This window comes from Nycticebus coucang, chromosome 12 (assembly GCF_027406575.1).
Source record: "Nycticebus coucang isolate mNycCou1 chromosome 12, mNycCou1.pri, whole genome shotgun sequence".
In the NCBI taxonomy this organism is placed as follows: Eukaryota; Metazoa; Chordata; class Mammalia; order Primates; family Lorisidae; genus Nycticebus; species Nycticebus coucang.
In genome coordinates this window covers 14,046,479-14,065,586 of record NC_069791.1, presented here as the reverse complement: position 1 = coordinate 14,065,586, position 19,108 = coordinate 14,046,479, and the positions used below count along the sequence as shown (strand labels likewise).

The window sequence follows — 19,108 nt, the reverse complement described above, 5'->3', positions numbered from 1 at the left end:
ACCCACCAGCTCAGGTGTATGTGGCTGACGCCTTAGCTGCTTGAGCCACAGGCTCCAAGCCCTTTGCCAGTCTCTTAAAATGTTCCTGTTACTGTGCTCATTCTATGGATAGCAAACTGCGGTCCAGAGCAGTTAAGTCCGCACTATCATTAAGTGCTAGAGCTGAGATTCAACCTCAGGTCAGTCTCTTTCTACAACTACAGTGACCTCTGAGGGGAAGACCATGTGTGTTGGTAGGGACACGGCCTTAGCATGTAGGCTGGCTCCGAAGCCGGGAAAGTGAACTTGGTCGTGGAAGAGTTTGCATTACTCCCTGCAATGGGAGCAGGGTGCTTTGAGGAGTAGCTGATCTCTTCTAGGTACTCCCCAGAGATTCCTGCCCACATACAACCTTACTTGCCCGCATGCAACCTGAGGGGCCTCTCTGACAGTCAAGGTAAGAACTTGAATATGGGGAAAAGCTGCTTATTAGTGGCAGCTTCATCAGTGAAATTGCTTGATTATCCAGAGGAGAAAAATTAGATTTCAGAGTCTTCGTTGACAATGCTTAAGGCCAGGGACTAATTCTCCAACAAAAGACGTTAATTGGCACTGACTGCTCTGACAACTAGGGACAACCACGGAAGATGTAGCTTTGTGAGAACATTTGCAAAAATAACACTTACACAAGGGCCAACGAGCACAGAGTAACTTGGAATCTAAGTGCCGAGGGGATGTGCAGTAGCCGTGGTGAGCATTGGGTGCGACTGGCTGTGAAAGCGTCTGAGAGCCAGGGGAGAGTGGAATGGCTTGTGGCTGGTGAGGGGAGCAGCTGGCATTTAGCATCTCAGTGGCATCATTGCAGAACAAGCCAGTCCCTGGGTGCCCTGCGCCAGAGACCTGGCTCAGTGACTTGGTACCCTGGGAATTTGCCCTGCCTCCCGGGTGGGGACTGTCCAGCCACATCCATGCCCAGCTCACTTGGTGCCAGTTGAAGATGACATGGAAATGTGGTGTGGCCTTGAGCCAGGTCTTCCTCTATAAGGTTTTGGCCTAGTTTTGGCCTTGTGGCCCATTCCAGTGTCTTGCTGTGGGATGTTGGAGAGAAAAACCAGGAGCAGGGTATCTCCTCCGAGTGGGGCTGAGGGAGCACCGAGAAGTGTCCTCCCTCTTCACGGGTGCAGGACACTTCTGCCTGTGCCCCCATCAGCCTGTCTCCAGGCTTTGCTGTGTTGGGGGCTGGAGCCTGAGCCCTGGGCACCTCAGATTCACAGGGTCCCCAAGCTGGGGGGGACTCTAGCCTTCTCCCTCCCTGACAGAGAGGGTGTGGAGGCTGGGGTCAGGCGAGGAGGAGAGTGTGTGTGTGTGGAGTGGACCCTGGATATGAGAAAGAGACACTGCCTGGTTTTTGAGGAGTTCTCTCAAGGGCTGGGGTGACTGGCACATCCCAGGCTGTGGTCCAAGGCAGGAGGAGCAGGCTCACCTCAGGCATTAGTACTGGGTTGTGGGTCTCGAGGGAGAGAGGGGCAGAGCCATAGGAGGGGTGGCTGTGAAGCAGGGCTGGGAAGGTGGAAGGGATAGGGAGCTCTTGGGTGGGGAGACGAAGGCACCCGTGTCTGGCTGTGCTGAGGCTGAAGGCCTGAGATGAAAGAGTGGGATGGGAGCAGAGAGAGTACCCTGAATGCAGGGCTCTGGGCCAAGTCGAGGCTTTGCCCTGTAAATTAGGAGGCGAAGGGAGCCCCTGAGGCCCAGCAGGACATGGATGGCTCCTTGCTCCTGGGGTTTCCAGGTCTTCTGGTTGTGGGACCCAGAAGCTGCAGGCTGTCAAATTGGGCTTGGCAAAGGGGGTCACTGGACTCCAGTGGTGGATTTTGAGGTGGGCGGAGGGGATCACTTGGAAAGGGGCATCCAGGAGATAGTTGACTAGTGAAGGACAGCTTGAAGGTCAAGAGACAGAAAAGCACTGGGCTGGGACTGACTCCTGATCTGCCCTGCCTCTGGGTGTGCTGCAAGACTGGAATAGAGAGTTCATGGTCACTTTATAATTGGCACTTAGGGGTTTGCCTGCAGCAACCCCAGCAGTCACAGCAGCTGGGCATGTCTCCTGCCCAGCAAACTCTGCACTTCAAAACAAGGGCATTCTGTTCGTGGTCAGCAGAAAGGGATGCGAAGGAGAGGCTGACCCCTGGGGAATGAGAGACAGCCTCTCCTGCCTCACCCATCGTCTTTTGGGGACAGGTGGGGGTGGGTGTAGTGACGGAGCCTTTTGGGGAGCATGAAAGGGCCTTGGGGGAGGAGCAGAGATGTCAGTCACTTGTTAAAGGTCACACAAAAGAGCCTTGTATGTGAGCCTCATGGGATGGCTTTGTTGATGGCTCTCGACAGTCTTCCTGTCTCTTGCTCTTGGGCTCCGTGCCCAGGCTCTGCTGTCTGTACCTGCTCCCTGAGCCAGTGCCTGGCAAATGCATCCATGAGATCATGGGGTGGGGTAAGTTGGCAGGCCCCCCATCTCCCCTGGAGCAGCAGCAGGTGCATGTCAGAGCCCTGGGCCTGGCGCCTCCATAATCTTCTTCCTGGCCCCATCTGTTTGCAGGGAGGTGGCTCCTCCAACCAGCAAGTTCAGCCTCTTCCACCTCGGTCCCCAGATTTTTCCAATAAAGGTAGAACATTGGCTTATGCCATGTCATGAAGGCTTGAGATTAGACTTCAAGCAGGACTTCCTACTTAAAAGATGGGATGATGAGATAACGGGAGGGGGAGTTAAAATTAAGGACAAATGTTAGTAATGAAGGTACCATTCATCAATAAGGGCTTATTCTGTGTACTGCTCTGTGTTAACTGCTTTGCAGACGTTGTCATGTAATCTTCACCATGACCTATAAAGCACAGAAACTCAGGCCACACTTTTATAGCCAGTAAGCAGAGGAACTGGCACTTGCACTGAGCTTCTAGGTGTGGTATAAATCTTGAGGGTCCAGGGAGGCTGGTCCCCGGAGGCTCCCATCACTCATTCGTCCATCTAGGGTCAGTATTAATGAGACAGACAAGGGGTCAGACAGGTGGGAGAATTAAGGGCTGAGCCAGTGCTCCAGAGGGTGCAAGTCAGCCATGCAGAGGAAGGTGGGCCTTTCCATCTGGTACCTCTTGGGTGGGAAAGCACATCAGCACCACAGCAAGAGGGAGAGGGGTGAGACAGCCAGACATCCGATCCCAGGGCTGCATCCATGTTGGCAGGCGAAGGTGTGTTTCCCAGAGACAGAGAGCACAAGGTCTCCATCTTGTGTGTGGGGGAGGGACGGCCCAACCTGGGGGTCTTTATCCAGGCTTGTTGTGTGTGTGCCTGCTTGTGCGTGCACACACACACAGACACATGTATCCACAGTCTCCAGTGATGCGTTTTCTGCCCCTGCTGGCTCTGAGCTCTCCAACAGCATCTGTTGCTGTACCACCCACCAGCCCTGGGAGGAGAGTTGCTGCCGTGGCCAGTGGTCTGGAATGCACTTTATACTTGGGTGCAGTGCTATTTGGATTGGAGACCATTTTTATTCCCTAAATGTCCTTCAATTTGGCAGACTGCTTATTCCAGTCCTGAAGCCCTTACTGTTACTTTCAGGAAGTTTTCTCTGCCCTTTATCCAAGGACCCCCGTTGCCTTCTCCTTTCCCTGAGGATGAACTGGGGGCTGGAATTTTGGCTGCTGGTGGGCATATCCCACTCCTTCCCTGTGAGCTGCACTTGCACCTTGACTTGGTCACCCCATGTCCCAGCATCCCCAGGCTCGAGTCCAGGGTAGCCCGTCCACACGTGCCCGTAGCACAGGTGCACGGGGGAGGGGGGGCTGGGGAGCGTGGACCCCTCCTGGGGTGTAACCGGGGCAACCCTGCTGTGTTCTTGTCAGGTGTCATGATGGCTTCTAGCTCTGTCTGCCCTTGGTGTCTAAGCCTGTACCCCACAACATGGGTCTGGGGTCATATTCTATGTTTCAAAGTCTAGTGTCAACACACAGACATTCCTTGGATATCAGGGCCAGGTGGGACCCCAAAGACCATCTAGGCTCATATATCCTTCATTTATAGACAAGAAATCCTTCAGAGCATTGCCAAAGACCACATAGCAAGCTGGGGGCAGGGCACAACTCTGTTTCTCGACCCTATTAAAGCTCTGTTTACCAGGTCACATTCTTTCTCTAATTTTGACAGACGCCTCTCTCCCTCCCCGTCTTTTCTCTTGTCTCTGCACTTTCCTCATGGTTTCTCCTTCTGAAATATGCCCATGCAGACCCTGCCCACTTCTCAGGGCCCAGCCTGGCCAGCTTCTACTCTGGAACCTGGCTGATTTCTCTCGCCCAACTTCTTCTGCACCATTAGAAGCATGTCCTGTTAATTTTCATTCCCTAATTGTCTGTAATACAAATTAATTACTTGATGCTCTAATGACCTGGGTTCTAACCAGGCTCAATTGCTTCCTAGCTGCGTGACCTTGGGCTAGTTACTTAACAGTCTTAATCCTCTGTTTTCTCATCTGTAAAATGGGGCAGGCTTTGAGACTAAGTGAACAGCAGAAGCCAAAGCTCAGGGGATAAACTTGAGAGATGGTGAAGTTGAAATCTCTGGTGTGATGGGTATGGGTGGGGATGATGTGAGAAAGGGGAGCCCCAGCTGGGAGTGGGTACATTATTGGTAATGGAGAGACCATGATGCTTATTTGGAAGGGAAGGAACAGACCACCACCTAGAGTTTGGAGTGGCCAAGAAATGGGGTGGAAAAGGCATGGGCTTTGGAATTGGTAGGTCTGGATTTAAATTCCAGCTCTACTGGTGTGACGCTGCACAAATTGCTCCATCTCTCGGAGCCTCCTTTTTCGGTTTGTAAAATCAGGATTATACCTACGCCATGGAGTTCTGGTAAGGATTAAATGAGAAAACGACTATAAATTGCTTAGCTTGGAGTCTTGCACTTAGTGTTTAACGAGGAGCAGCCACGGTTGCTCTGCTGTTGTCATCATCCAACAGCGCGTGCCTGCCTCCTGGCCTGGCTTTATCCCTGAGTCTTTCTGGTCCTGGGTGTCAGGCTCATTCCTCATTTCCCAACCTGGAAGCCTCCCAAGGGCAGGGCTCACATGCATCATCTTCTCACCCTCGCTGTTTCATGAAGTGATGGGAGCTGGGAAAGCTGTTGAGAAAAGGTGATGTCACACTTTGGGTGGCTCTGCAGAGGTTCCAGTGACATGCTGGAAGGCAGGGTGAGAATAGGGAGCCTTGGGTCCTCTTGACCACCCATTGGCTTTGGAGAATTGGAGGGGAGTAAGGAGCTAAGGGAGCTTGGTGCCAACACATTGTCTAGCTAGCTCTCCTGGGATAGTCCTTGGGGCCTCAGGAACTGCAGTGGGCTCATCGTGGCTGGGGAATCCTTTGGATTGGGGGGGGCAGGCCCAGCCCTCAGGGAGGGAGCATAGGGGTTCTGAGGGGAAGCCAACTGCCAGCTACCACCACCCCTGAGTGAGGGAACAGACACATATCATCAATGAAATAATTAGAGTCTAATAATTACTAGACACAATTTATAAAGTATCCACTAGGTGCTATGTGGTGCACTAGGTGCTATGTGGTGCACTAGGTGCTGAGGATACTATTAGGCAGAGGGTGACTGGGACCCAGCATGCAGAGAAGTTCCATTTTAGAGGGGGATTCAGATAAGCTTTCCTGGCCTGCCCAGGCTTAGCTGAGCCTGTAGGCTGGCTGGGGCCTGCCAGAGTAGACCAAGGTGTTAGGGGTACTGGGTGGAGGGGTAAGGACAGTGGCTGGAGAGGAAGGCAGACCTGTATGGAGGGGTCTAGAATGCCATCCCAAGGCATGTGTGCTTCTGGAAGGAGGGGGAGGGGGATCTGGGAGCTGTGGAGGGGCTTTTAGGCGGGGAGGATATTGTCAGGGGCTGGGGCCACCATACCGTGGGAACGGGAAAGATAAGGCTGGCCTGCTTTGGGATTTCGTGGAGCAGGGGAGTGAGGAGGAGGTGCTGTGTTCCTGGGCAGGGGAGGGGTAGGTGGGGTAGATGGCTACCGAGGAGGTGTGCAATGTCTGGAGCAGGTAGGTGGAGGCGGGCCTGCGGGGGAGCTGGTGACTCCACTGGACGCGGTCTGGAGCAAGAGCAGGCCAGAAGCTGAACGAACCTGGCCTTGGTCCTGGCAGCTCCTCCCCTCAGCCTCCAAGGTGGGCCTGCTCCACAGGCCCTCAGAGGGGACAGGCCCCTCTTGGAGCCTTAGTGCTCTTGTCTGAAGAATGGAATGGACAGTGCCTCTCTCCCTGCCACCTCAGTGTCACAGCTCAGGGAATAGTCCCTGCATCTCCATCTGGCACTGAATTCTGGGACCCAAGAACCTGGGAAAGCCAAGCCCAGGGCCCACCAGGTCCCCACTGGCCACAGCATGGCCCGAGGGGTGTTGAACAGCTCTTGGAGTACTTTGGAAGGGAGCCGGGGGGCCCTGGAGGCTGTGTCCACCAGAGGACCAAGGCCTCCCTCTCTCCTCTCAGACCATTCCAGCTCCCCAGCCCTGTGAGAATGGGACCAGGTCCTCCAGGCCCTGGAGGACAAGGCAGATATAAAGGGGAGAGAACTCTGGGACTCCTGCAGCTTTGAACGCGGCCAAATCTTTGCATTTTACTGTTTGCCTTCTTACTCCCCAGAGCCCTGAATAGGAGGAAGCAGGTTCCATGTGAGCAGAAGGGCTCCCAGCTTTCTCCACACCTGGAGAGCTGTTGAACCAGTGAGGGACAAGAGGTGCTTGTTCCCCAGTGTCTCTCAGCTGCCCTCTCCTGCCTCCTGGGGCACTATTGCCTGCCACCTGGGTCTTGCTGGAAGCTGCCCCTATGTGGGTGTCAGCCAGGTGGCAGGTTGGCTGCCATAGTGCTGCGCCAGAGTATAGCACCCCAGCCCACGCCACCCCACTGGGATTGCTTTGGGGGGTGATAAGGGTGGTTCTGCCAGCCCCAGCAGAAGGGAAATCGAGTCCCCATCTACCCTGGGTGGTCCCTGCTCTGGGAAAGGTGCTCTAAGTGAGCCCGTCTGCACTGTCTGTGTGTACTCTGCTTTCTGTGCCTCCTTCTGGTCTCCAGATCCAGGGCCGCTTATACCCTGGGTCTGGGGAAGAGGCAGGCACAGGGCAGCAGAGTCCTAACAAGGGGATGGGCTGGCAGGACAGGGGAGTCGGGGTGTTCCGATGGCTGCCCAGCAGCTCTGCCCTTCACTTCGCACCCCTCCCCGGGTCCCTGTCTGTCCGTCTTCTCTCCCCTGCATTCCCTTCCCCTCTTCCTTCTCATCTCTCTCCCCTTTCATCCCCCCAGCCCTTCCCTCGGTCTCCTCTGTTTCCTCCCAGTTGGCCCTCCTGGTTCCCTTTCCCAGCTCCTCTGGTCACCTCCAGTTCTCTTCCACTTACTTGCCCCAACTTGGCCTCTCCTCCCCCTGGGTTCAAGCTGCCCATTCTTCCCTTTTGCAGCCCCTGCCCATGTAGGCAGGAAGGAGTTCATCCCACAGCCTGCAGGATGTCCAGGGAAAATGGCACAAGGCCATTTCCTCCCTCCACAAGGCTGACTGGGTCCCAGCCAGTGCCAGGTGCTGGCTCAGGCCACTGGGAGGCTGTGCCTCAGGTTGGCTCCTGCCCTTCAGAGACTGGACTTGGGCTGTCAGTGCCCCCAAAGGTGAGGCTGGGGATTGCAGCTGCCTGCCATAGCGTGCCATTCATGCTTGCCGTTCACGCATGCGCGTGTGTCTGGTGTGGATATGTGTTTCTAGTGTGCCTATCCTGCATGATGCCTGTGCCTGTGACTGTGTGACTGTGCACCTGTGTGGAATGGAATTCAGGCTCTGGCAGATTTTGGATACCTGGGAGTGTGTGCACACAGGAGCATTCGTGACCGCACAAAGGCACATATTTCTGTGGGGACTTGGAGGAGCTTGAAGGCTCTGACGAGTGTGAGCTAATCTGTGCCTGGGGGTGCCAGTGAGCACAGGAACAGCGTGAAGTCACATGGGTGTGTGTGTGGGGCAGGGCTGGGAGGGCTTGCTTAGGCACAGGTGTGCAGGGCTTGTACCTGTGTGAATTAGGCTGATGTGCACACGTGTTCTCACTGTATGAGTGAGGGAAGTGAGACCCCCCCCCAGGAGGATCTGTGGTGCCACAAAGGCACATGTTTAAGAGGTGGTGGGGGCCCGAGGGAAGCTGTCTGTGAGTACCTGTGGAGATGTGTCCTCCTAGGCTGGGGGCAGGGTTGAAAGGGGAAGTATTTAGTGATTTATAAGCTTTTAAAGAAATGCCTCAGTGAAGCCCAAACACAGTGAGTCCCCTGCATCACTCAGCTTGACGTCAGCCAGGTACCTAGAACCACAAGAATGAGAGGTGGTCCTATTGCCCTACTGCCTCGCCTGTCCATCCACTGCCAAGGCCCAGGCCAGGAGGTGACACCTGCTGGGTGCAGGGTGAGGTGCTAAACTGATGCCCCAGCCCAAACGAGACATCCCTCCCTAGCCACTCAGGTCCTATCAGACCCACTCCTTGGCTGAGATAGGGTGGCTGGGAGTAGGGGCAACTTGGTGGCCCTGAGGTCTAGGTGTCTTATTTCCTAGGCAAGCCTGGCTTCTTCAGGAGAACTGGGTGGGCCTCTCACAAGCTGTTCTCTGGGACTGATTAGGCACAAAATGGAGGGGAGGAAGCCCCTAATAAATGTTAGTTGGAGGAATGAATGGACAAACGATGGCCCCCCAGAGCGGCACTGGTCGGCTGCAGGGAGTGCACCAGGGGTGAGTGGATGGCTATGCTTAGTGCTGGGAGATCCCCTTTGAATTCACCTCTGCCTGACCCTCTCTGAGCCTCACTTCCCTCCTTTCTAGGGAAAGGGCAGAAATCCTCCACAGTGTCATCACGAATGAAATGTGGCAGTGTGCCTGGAAATGACAAGTGTCCCCTCTCTGAGAGCTGACACCTGTCCTGAGCCCCTTCCTAAGCAACCTCTGGGCCAGCCACAAGTCGGCCATGCATGGTAGGGCAGCTGGAATCCTTGGGTTCCAATTCTAGAAGTATGAGTCAGGCCCAGGTCAAGGAGGAAAGAGGTCATACCAGGGTCAGATGCTGGACCCGGGCAGGAGCAGACATGTACCTGGCTGCCACCTTATCACCATTCCTGAGAGTAACCGGATGTCAGGATCTGGAAGGGCAAGGCCCTGGGGCTGAACCAAACACCTCAGCTTGGGGGATGAAAGTCTTGCTGACATGGGCTGTATGATCTGTAGATGTTTTTCATATAGAACAGACTGAAAAGGGAACTGGCCAGCCCCAAAGGCATTGCTGTCACAGCCCTGCTGCTGCTGGGGGCAACATCTCCATTGTGGGGCTGGCCTAGCCCGTGGCCCCTCACTTCCATCAGAGCCCTTGAATCATCCTGCCAGGATTCCTGGACAGCCGTGTCTTCTCTATATTCCGCAGTCTCCAAACTGCTTTCTCCCGGGCTTTGGTGAATATCTGCAGAGTGGAAATTCCTACCCAAGCCCTATTCCTTACACCCCTGACTCTGAGTGGGGGTCTGTCATTCCCTCATTGCTGCAAACTGTGGCTGGGCAGTACCGTGGACAGTGCGGTGAGCAAAGTATGGTGTGGCAGGGTGGACAAGCATCTCTGCCACAGTGTGCAGATCGCCAGTGCCTGGCTTCTTATCTTTAGGAGCCATTGTTTCTCTGGGGCCAGGAACTTGTCGGTTTCCTACAGCAGATAACTGTGACTCACCCATCTCTCAGTAACCTAGCACGCCACACTAGACATTCACTTACAATGGCTATCTAGGACGAGGTACTCAGAGAGAGCCTTTGCAGGCTGAACTATGGAGGGAAGCGGTGCAGTAATGTGGCTTATTCCTTTCCTCCCAGATGTGCAGAGACAAGCAATTAAAACACTGGTGCACACACATCCACATCCACAGAAACAAAGCATTCATTGAACACCTGCCACAGCCCTGCCCGTACTCTGCACCGGGAGGGGGCGGATAAAAAGGTGACTGTGTAGCTTTTGCCTCACAGCAGCTCACTGTTGTGGGGAGAAGATACGTATCAACAAACATTTTATTTCCATTCTTGAAATTTTCAGAACTGTCTCAGGGAAAACATCCACCCTGTTCAAATATGCAAAAAGGGAAGCAGCAGCTTTGCTGGAGGGAAAAACAAATCTCACACACCCTTAGTGACAGGCACTGAACACACCAGTTCTAAGGCAGCCCTCTCCTGGCTCCGCTGGCTGCTCCACCTGCCCGGCCTCTGCCACTCTGCTGGGGAACAATGCGGGGGAAATGCAATAGAGGGTCAAGGGCGACAGGGCTTGGTGACTTAAATAAAATAAATACATATTTATTTTATGTATGTGACAATACCATAAGTCTCCTTCTTTCGCTCCCTAGGCTCCTCCTTCTCTGAACTTCAGGACTGGATAGGAAGGTCTTGGTCCTTGTGGCAGGGGTAGGATGGGGGTGTGGGGGTGTGGAAAGAACCCGTTTGCTTCTGTTCCTTCCCCAAGCCCTAGAGGCCACAGGCTTTTGACCCCTTTCTTGAGTGCTTAGTGCCAAGGTTGCTGTTTAAGCCTTGGCCCGCAGCCATCAGTCCAGCCCTCCCCTGGCTAGCCTCAGGTCTGAACCCCTGGACAGAGAGGTGTTTGCCCAGCCCACGCCTGCCAGCCTGTCCCTGACAGTCAGGACCAACAGGTTTGGCCGCTTAAACAGGCTGCAGCCTTTGCCTTTAGAGAGATAAAGGAAGAGTCAGAACTTTCAGCCATAGCCAATATGAACTTTGTGGACTATTTTTTTTCTTTTGAAATTATTTCTAACTTATGAAAAAGTTGCAAGAATAGTACAAAGAATTTTTTCTTTACCATTTGAGAGTAAGTTGTTGATCTGATGGCCCCTTGCCCCCAAATATTTTAATGTGTATCTCCTATAAACAAGGACATTCTTTCTCTCTCTCACATAACCATGATATAGCCATTAACATCAGGAATTTACGGTCAACACGTTGCTGCCATCCAATCCTCTGGGCCTGTTCAAGTTTACCAGCTGTCCCAGTGATGTTCTTCAGAGTGAAAGGACCCAATTCAGAGTCACGTGTTGTCACTTTTGGCTTCTGTGTCTTGTTAGTCTTCTTTAATCTGAAACAGTTCCTTGATCTTGATTTCCATGACCTTGACACTTTGGAGGATAACAAACCAGTTATTTTGTAGAATGGGCCTCAATTTGGGTTAGTCTCATGGTTCTCCATGATTAGACTCTAAGGACACTTTTTTTGGTAGGAAAATAGCAGAGGCAACGCCACCTTCTTTCTGCAGCGCCCTGTCAGGCAGGGCATGATTTCAGTTTGTTCCACTACTGGGATATTAACTTTGATTACTTGATTAACATGGCGTCTGCCCAGTTTCTGCATTGTGAATTGCTTTTTTCCTCTCAGTAATTAAAAAGCACTTTGTGGAGAGATACTTCGAAACCATGTAAATATCTTGATGCTCATCAAACTTTCTCCCACTAATTTCAGCATCATTGATGTTTCTTGGCCTGAATGTTACTGACATAGTTGCCAAGTCCATTATTACTTTTACATTTATTAGTTGACATATTCTATATAGAAAAGAAACCTTTTCTGGGCTGTGCCTGTGGCTCAAAGAAGTAGGGGACTGGCCCCATATGCTGGAGGTGGCGGGTTCAAACCCAGCCCTGGCCAAAAACTGCAAAAAAAAAAAAAAAAAAGAAAGAAAAAAAACCCTTTCTCTTCTCTACATTTATTTATTTGTGTATTTATTTACATATATAGACTCAGGGGTTCCTATCTTACTCATTATTTATTTCTATTTTATTCATTATTTATTTTGATATTCAAGTTCTCTTAGTTTGAGCTGTGGGATACCCTTCCAGTGGGCTTCTGTGTCCTTTTGAACCATCTTGTCCATTTTTTTTTTTTCTTGAGACAGAGTCTCACTCTGTTGCCCTGAATAGAGTGCTGTGGTATCATAGCTCATAAGAACCTTAAACTCTTGGGCTGAAGCGATCCTCTTGCCCCAGCCTCTTGAGTAGCTGGGACTATAAGCACCCGCCATTACACATGTCTAGTTTTTCTATTTTTAGTAGACATGGGGCCTGGCTCTTGCTCAGGCTGGTCTCAAACTCTTGAGCTCTGGCAATCCACTCGGCTGCCAGAGTGCTGGGATTACAGGCATGAGCCTGGCACCAGAGTGCTGGGATTACAGGTGTGAGCCACTGTGCCAGGCCCAACTCGTTCACGCTTCAAGTACATCCTCCTTCTCTGGAACAAGGTGTTTCTGGCTCATCTGTGCCTTCCCTGTCTCAGACCTGGAATTAGCCATTTCTCCAAGGAATGGTCATTTTGTTGAGTGGTGAATGATATTTAGAAAGCGAGATCTGGGCTCTAGCTCTGCTTGGTGCTTTTGAGAGTTTGTTAGTAATTCTCGGACTCTTGAGTAAGGAGAAGGATGCTGGCTTCAGGCTTTAACATTCTGAACCAGCCTTTCTAAAACTTCTTCAGGTGGCGGGCAACATAGAGATAATGAGATCTTTAATGGAAAACTATGAAATAGTGTTAACTGAATAAATAATATTTTATAGGACAAAAACTCATCAGTGGAGAAAGTTAGGGGATATATGTGTATGTACATATGGGTAAGGTATGTGCTTATGTTTATACACATACATGCAATTTAACTCTGTACATATTTTATCTATCATTTGTCTGTCTGCCTATCTTGAAGGCCATGAGTCCACATCGATACCTCCAATACCAAAACCAAAATTACATGGTTCATTCAATTCCCCACCTTTCCATACTTGTAAATCCTTCTCCTACTGTGAGAAGTCTGTCTTCCATTGTACTTGTGTGTTCAACCAGTCTCTCCTTGTAGCCACAACTGCTGGCAACAGACACTCTCCTTTGTGCTGGGACAAACAACCTCTCTCACTGTTGCCCTGGCACGATTCCTGCCTTTCTAACTCCAGTCAATAGCTTGGGGACTGAATTATTCAGGAAGGCAAAAGGTGGGGAGGCAGGCAAAATTTTGGATTTTTTTGCTGACCAACGTATCATTACTTTTCCTGGTCTTCGGAATGTTTTGCTCAAAACTTGTTCTTGAGAATGATGTATCATTATTAGAGTACCAAATTCCATGATTAATATTTGTAAGGAAAACTCTTTCTCTACTCAACACTTCTGACAGGAGATGTGTGGGTTTTTTACATGAAACAATTCTCCGACTCTCTGTGGATAGAGATTGGGTGTCCTATAATTAAATTCAATTCTGATACTAACTGCCTGGGGTAAGCCTGCAGGTTGAGGGCTCCAGCCCATAAGATTGCCCTAACTTCAGAGGCCAATCATAAGTATTGGGCATCCAGGGTACCCATGTTTCTGCCCGACTTGGCTGCAAATTGGGGGTTCCCACGATCCTCTCCTTAGTTTCAATAACTTACTCTAATGGCTCACAAAACTCAGAAACACTTTGTTTGTGTTTAATGGTTTATCATAAAAAATATTATAAAAGATATAAATGGGCAGTCAGATGAAGAGGTAATAGGGTGAACTCTAGAAGGAGGATGGGGAACGGGACTAAAAATGTCTAAGCTTCCAATCAAGGCTTGGTCTTCACGGTGCCCAGCTCCCACCCTGAGGCTACCCAGGCGCCCACCAGGCTTGGCCTCATTAGAACAAAAGATGCTCCCTATCACCCAAGAAATTCCAAAGGATTTAGGAGCTCTGTCTCAGGAACTGGGGTCAAAGACTAAATATTAGAACAGAAGATGCTCCTAGCACCTCTATCACTCAGGAAATTACAAGGGTTTAGGAGCTCTGGTCAGGAACTGAAGGCAAAGACCAAATATACACATTTAATTATGTCTCAATTGGGAAATAGAGAAAGGGAAAAGCTACCCATAATTTCCCCCTCCAGTACAACCATTGTTTAGAATTCAGCTTATTTCCTTCCAGTTTTTTCCTCTAGTGCATCTGTTTTTCTTTTAAGCATAACTTTAAGTGTAAGGTTGTTACACGTTTTCATTCTGCACATTTACTGAAGACTATAAAAATATTCACCACTGTGAAATGCCTAGTATGTGCCAGGGTTTGTAGAGATTGTTTTCTCTTTGTCATTTAATCCCTAACATAATCCTGTAAAGCAAGTGTTTTCCTGATATTAGAGATAAAGAAGCCAAGGCCTAGGGAGTCTTGGCTGCACTTCCAATAAGCTGTAGATCTGGGACTCGGAAATCTGAGCTCCCCCCAGCCTCCCCAAAGTCGACAGCACAGCACTATTCTCATAATACTGATTTTAAATGCAGACATATGCGATCAGACAATTAAGTTCATGAACTCATCCTAGAAAAAATGCTACGCAGCTCCTTGCTGAAGGTCACTACAGTCACCTTAGATATACTCCCCTTAGGAAGCTATGCACCAACACCAAGCCCCTCGTCCATCCTTCACAGCAATTGTGGAACTCTTTTTCTGAAATGGTCATCAGAGCTGTTATCATAAGAGGTCTGAGTTAAGTTCAAGAACTCATCCTAGTAAAAGTGCTTAGAAGAGTGGACTGGTGCATAGCTTCCTAAGGAGAGTGCTTCAAAGTATGGTCAAAGGTGACTGTAGTGATATTCAGTGATGAGGTATGTAGCACTTTTTCTAGGATGCGTTCACAAACTTAATTGTCTGACTTTGTATGTGGGTTGTAATGAAAGTTTTGAGATACACAAAAATTAAGAAACGTTAAATCTGCATGAATGGAAAAAAATGAAGCCCTCCCAGCAATAATGATAAGCTAAATAAGTTGACTTGCATGGGTGAATCAGAAAGGACGCTGTTGACTGTGTTTCTTGGAAATGAAATAATGGACCATAACACAGTCTGTCTCAAAACTTTTGTAGTGACCCAAGTATACTAATGAAAAAATTGTCTCATAACTTATTTAATTACTCCCCTAGTGTAGAGCACATGGGCTGCTTTCTCTTTCTCTCACTACACAAATACGGCCATGGTGAATATTTTTATGACTATATACTTTTAACAAATTGTTTTTCTAAGGGGGTGCCCTAATTTGAATGCTAGACTTAAAGTACAATATCGTATTGTGACTAAAAAATAGTTTAAGGCCAATCTGGGCAACACAGTGAAACCTCATCTGTAGTTGAATGTGGTGGCACACACCTGTAGTTCCAGCTATTTGGGAGGCTAAAGCAGGAGGATTGTTTCGGTCCAGGAATTTGAGGCTGCAGTGAGCTATGATTCTGCCACTGCACTCTAGTCTGGGCCACAGATGGAGACCCTGTCTCTAAAACAAAACAAGACAAAATAAAACAATTGATACTTTTTAGGCAAAAATTATCTTGACTTAACCAGCACATACTCATATTTGTCTACAAGTCTGGTTTATTTAAAAAATATTTAAGGGGTGTCTGCTGTGTACCAGGAATGATAGATCCAAAAATATTTTTATTACACAATTCAGCCAGAAAGCCCAAATGGACCCACGACTAAGCTATGCAGGGCTGTGCAGGAAGAGCCCTTGCTGAAAGGCTAAGGGGTGACATGGGTACAAAGGCCAGCTCAGGAAAAATGTGACATGGAGTAGATGGGATGGTCATCTGACAAGTGTGACACATTACCTTGCGGTGCTGGAGCTGGGCCTCCATCATTTGACTCTTGGCCAAAATATTATTAACTGTGAGGGTAGAAGACAGACATACAAAGATATCCCCATGGACCATTCTTTTTTGAGGCAGATTCTCACTCTGTTGCCCAGGATAGAGTGCTGTGGCATCAGCCCAGTTCACAGCAACCTCAAACTCCTGGCTCAAGTGATCCTTCAGCCTCAGCCTCCTGAGTAGTTGGGACTACTGGTGCCTGCCACCCTGCCCAGCTGATTTTTCTATTTTTAGTAGAAGACTGGGTCTTATTCTTGCTCAGACCAGTCTTGAACTCCTGAGCTTAAGTGATCCTCCCCTCTGGCCTACCAGAGTGCTAAGAATTATAGGCATGAGCCACCATGCCCGGCCCCCATGAACTATTTTTAAGGAAACTGTTTGAGACGGTAGTCTAGGCAAACAAAAATCAAATTTGAAAACCAACCAACCAAACAAATAAAATAATCCAAAACTCAATATAGGTGAAGGCAAATACCACAAGAAATAGTGGAGAGCAATAAATATAGTGAAATTTACAGTAAATAAATGGATGCTGAAAAAGTGATTTAAGCTATTATAAATTAGAAAGAATTTTTGAAATAGAAGATAATGAAGAAAAACCCTTAGTAATAGATTGAAACCAAAATAACAAATTATTTCAACCATATTTAGGATTTGGCATGGAGGGCTTATGGGGATGAGGATAGGAAATAAACAGTACTGGTCTAAGTTGGGAGGGTCATATTACTATATACTTTTGGCATGTGGATAGTGAAATATGGATTCAAATATAATCTAATAATAAAAATAACTATTAATAAACTTGAGATGGAGAGAAAAACTTCCAAATACCAAGGAGGGGAAACATGAGTGGTTACCTCTAGGGCCAGGTTAGGGGAAAGTGGTTTAAGGAAGCAAAGGGAGAATTTTAATTGTTTCCTTCTCTGTTCTTTAATTTTTGAATTCTTAGCAACAAGGCTGCATTGATCAATTGCTTTTATAAATAAAAACAATGAAGTAAGAAACACTGAAAAGTTAGCGGTGTTCAAAGATGCAAGGTGGTGCCATAAGCAATGTCTTTGGAGAGATTGTTTTCCTCTTTTTTTCCTTTCCTGCATGTTCGCCCCCCTCCCTGGAACAATGAATGATGACTGTCACTAGGAAAAAGGGCTTGAAATGGTATATAGATAACTCTGTGAGGCCCCAAAGTCAAAACTGAAGAATGTGTGGCACAAAGAAGGATGACTGTGCACTTACACGTTCTTAGTTGTTGGGGAAAGGAAATGTTCCGGCATGCCCTCTAAGGGATTCCTTATTATTATCTTTAGAAAATTGGACTCTGTGATGGGATTTAGAAGACACCAGGTGGGAAGCCACCAGCGGAGTGGCAGGGGATGATCTCTGGCCCAGAAGTTAAGGTACCTGCCTGAGTTTTAGTTTTGTCTTTGCCATTTTTGTGAGTTACGTGCCCTTTGTACAACTCATTTAAACTCTCTGAGACAAATATTCTCACCCCAGGAATATTGCTTTACTGCAGACAGTCAGCATTCTCTAAATGTCTGTTGAATAAATAATGAATAAATGAGTGAGCAAAATGAGTCGCCTAAGGTCACCCTTCATGTGAGCTGTGTCTGAGCCCACAGGTGTCCTGATGCAGCCCGATGTTCTGTCCAGCTTAGCATACAGTGAAGATGGCTCTCTCCCGCATCCCCTACTCATTGGCCAGCCTCAGCACTCTGTGACCTTAAGGGGGGTCTCCAGGGAGCACAGTACCAGGGTGCAGACCATCATATCTATAGAACCAGTGGCCACCTGGTACACGTTCTCCCTGGCAGCCACCATGAAGTGTTTGAACTACTTGAACTGTAGTTCTCAGCAACAGTCTTGATCAAGAGCTTTTCAAAGTTGTGGTTATGCCCAGGTGGTGATGAATTTGAAGTTGGCCACAGTGCCACAGCCCATTTCCAGCAGGAATGGCTTCCCAGAGGGGCCCACAAACTCCTGCAGGTTGCCGAAGAGCTCCCTCTTCTTGCTTGCTGTTGGATTGTTGTATGTTGCAGTGGACCTCACCAGGAAGTGGTGGGACCATTTTTTCCATATCCAGTTTCACAAGCCGGGGATGTTCAGCAGGAACATGGAAATGGGTGCCAGGATGCAAATGGCCAGAAGGAGAAGGTGAATGGGGACTGCTGGTATATAGGGAGGAGCACCCACAGCCAAGGGGATGAGGAGGAGGGGAGAGGATGGAAAGAATCTCAGACCCGTAGAAATCCTCCCGCTCATACCACAGAGTGGTCAAGGGAGGGACGCATCTAGGGAGGTGATTTCCCGAGTCCTTATCTTGGGCTCACCAGAAAAGGCATGCCCAGGAGCATGGCAGGTCTTCCGATATTGTCACCATTAACAACTGCATCAGCAGAGACAGTTCTCATTTATTGAGTGTTCTTGAAGTGTTCAGGGCCTTAAGTATCTTCTTCAATGCTTAAACCCCATGAGGTAGACACTATTGATCCCCCATTTTATAGATGAAGAAACTGAATCTCATAGAGGTCAGCTACAAGGTCACACAGCTTGGAGATAGTCTGAGTCAAACTAGAGTCCACATTTCCCACCCCAGCACGGAAAGGTTTTCCCCAAGACTGCTCGTCTTGTTTATGGAGAGTAACGGTTACATGGACTGAGGCCGGTGGAAGTACACGCGCAGGATGACCAGGTATAGAGAGCTGGGGCAGGGTAGGCCCACAAAATGTTACCTATATCACCCCTGGAAGCCAAAATAGCCATTCTCTTAGAGCCTGTGGAACTTTCTCTGAACTCCTTTGCCCATGTGTGAATATCTAATTCTCTGTCCCTCCTCAGCTCCTTGCTCCTGCCATAAACATCGAGGCGTTTCTCCTGGGCACCACGACTGGCCCCACCTGGACTTCCAATCCACTCCCCGGACATTGCTCCATCGATTAGGACTCTCTCTCTCATATTTAAGAGAGCTGAGCTGTCTCTGTCTTCTTCCCTGCGAGCCCACATCATTGAGGAGGTCGCATCTACTCCATCCTGAAATCATTTCTTCCTTGAGCTTGCTTTCCATCCAAGCTAACTTCCATCTCCCTTTCCTTCCTGCTAAACATCATTGGAAATTGTCCTCTGCACTTACTGGTCTCACTTCTTCACCCCACTGAAAGCTCACCCCTGACATCTGACTGCCCCCTTCCTCCCAGCACCCGGAAAGTGCAAGCACACAGCTCTGCCAGGAAGCTTGGCCGCCAGGAGAGGGGAGGGCTGTCAAAGGATTAAGAAGGAGGGGGACTGACGGAACAGACCTCTAAGGAGGTGGGCGAGGATGGTGTCTGCAGCACAGGTGGAGGGAGAATCTGTTTCTAGAGCTTGGAGAGAGGGAGGAAGGGTGGAGAGGGGAGGGAAGTGTGGGTGGGGG

General features: G+C 49.4%; 1 protein-coding gene across 3 annotated transcripts in view; it reads left to right on the top strand.

The window, feature by feature from the left end:
- The window catches only part of KRT7 (keratin 7), a 58,581-nt gene that overhangs the window by 21,001 nt on the left and 18,472 nt on the right, over nucleotides 1–19,108 (top strand). For all 3 annotated transcript variants that reach the window (XM_053557938.1, XM_053557937.1, XM_053557936.1), the window contains exon 2: nucleotides 17,007–17,096. The gene's annotated coding sequence lies outside the window, so the exon portion shown is untranslated. The remainder of the gene's footprint in view (nucleotides 1–17,006; nucleotides 17,097–19,108) is intronic.